The sequence below is a fragment of the Arabidopsis lyrata genome (assembly GCF_000004255.2).
Source record: "Arabidopsis lyrata subsp. lyrata unplaced genomic scaffold ARALYscaffold_5, whole genome shotgun sequence".
Taxonomy (NCBI): domain Eukaryota; kingdom Viridiplantae; phylum Streptophyta; class Magnoliopsida; order Brassicales; family Brassicaceae; genus Arabidopsis; species Arabidopsis lyrata.
In genome coordinates, this window is record NW_003302551.1 from 325,851 (window position 1) to 327,900 (window position 2,050).

The following is a 2,050-nucleotide window of genomic DNA, read 5'->3' on the forward strand; positions in this document are numbered from 1 at the left end:
AATTTTTACGTTTATCAAGACCTCTTTCATTACGTTGCAAAAAACAGTCACTTTTGCTCCTTTTTTATTATCATGGTTATAGCCAAACTCATCAATCAAAAATTATTTCTACGTGTATTAAGATCTTTTTCATCGGATTGCAGAAACCATCAATTATGCCCATTTTTCCGTTATAATGGTTATAGCAAAACTCTTTAATCTGCAAACGATTTCTACGTTTATCAAGAGCTCTTTCATTAGACTGCAGAAAACCATCAATTTTTTTTTTGTTATCATATTAATAGCCAAACTCATCATCTGCAAAATATTTATACATTTATCATAAGCTTTTTCATGAACCTGCAGAAAACTGTCACTTTTGCTCATTTTTTTCTTTATCATTGTTGTGGCCAAATTCAGCAATCAACAAATGATATCTACGTTTATCAAGATCTCTTTCATCGACTAAAGAAAATCGTCAATGTTGTCTCTCTTGTTTTATTTTTAATGGTTACAGCCAAACTCATCAATGAACAGATAATTTATACGTTTACCAAGAGCTCTTTCATTACGTTGCAAAAAATGTCAATTTCGCTCTTTTTCTTTGTTACCATGGTTATAACCAAACTCATCAATCAGCAAAATATTTCTACACTTATCGAAAGCTCTTTCATCATGACGCAGAAATTCGTTATTTTTCTCCCGTTTTTTCGTTAACATTGTTATAGTCAAACTCATCAATCAACAAACGATTTCTACGTTTATCAAGAGCTTTTTCATGAAGTTGAAGAAAACCGTCAACTTTGCTCATCTTATTCTTTATAATCATGATTATAGCCAAACACATATATCAGAAAATAATTTTTACGTTTATCAATATTTCTTCATGAGACTGAAAGAAACCGTCAATTTTGTTTATTTTATTTTGTTATTATTATTATAGAAAAACTCATCAATCAGCAAACACTTTCTGCATTTATCAATAGCTCTTTCATCAGACTGCAGAAAACTGTCGATTTTGCTCTCTTTTATTGTTATCATTGTTATAACCAAACTCGTTATCATTGTTATAACCAAACTCATCAATCAACAAATGATTTCTACGTTTCTCAAAACCTCTTTCTTTAGGCAGCAGAAAACTGTCTATTTTGCTCTTTTTTTTATCAATGTTATAGCCAAACTCATCAATCAGTAAATGTTTTATACGTTTATCAAGAGCTATTTCATTAGACAGCAGAAAACTGTCAATTTTACTCTTCTTTTTTTGTTATCATGTCTATTGCCAAACTCATCAATCATCAAATGATTTCTATGTTAATCAAGAGCTCTTTCATTAGGCTGCAGAAAATCTTCAATTTGGAGAGATAAGAGAATGTTATAAATGGTAAAAATAAGATGATAATCATTAAAAAAATACAAAAAAAAATTTCCAAGACAATAAGAAAACAACGAACGTCATCATAACATCATTCCTCCATGGCATTCTTTTTGCGTGTGACGATAGGTACTTCTTCGTTTTCAGGATTCGTGACACCCGGTTTATAACATCAGAATCAGCTAACGTTCCGTCAAAAATTTTAGAGTTTCGATTATGGACGACCAAAAAAAAAGTAATTACCAATAAAGCATCTCGTCGGTAATACTGAGATCCATATTCAACATAATTATCAAAAACTCATCAATCATCAAATTATTTATACATTTATCAAAAACTCTTTCATCAGGCTGCAGAAAATCGCTATTTTACTCATTTTTGTTATCTTTGTTATAGCCAAACTCATCTTCAGTAAATGATTTATACGCTTATCATGAGCTCTTTCATCATACTTCGGAAAAAATCAACTTTGCTCCTCTTGTTTTTTTTCTAACTATGGTTATAGCCAAAATCGTAAATCAGAAAGTGATTATTATGTTTATTAACAATTTTTTCATGAGGCTGCAAAAAACCATCAATTTTGCTCATTTTTTTGTTATCAAGGTTATAGCCAAACTCATAAATCGGCAATTGATTTCGACGTTTACCAAGAGCTCTTTCATTAGGCTATAGAAACTGTCAGTTTGTCTCTTTGTG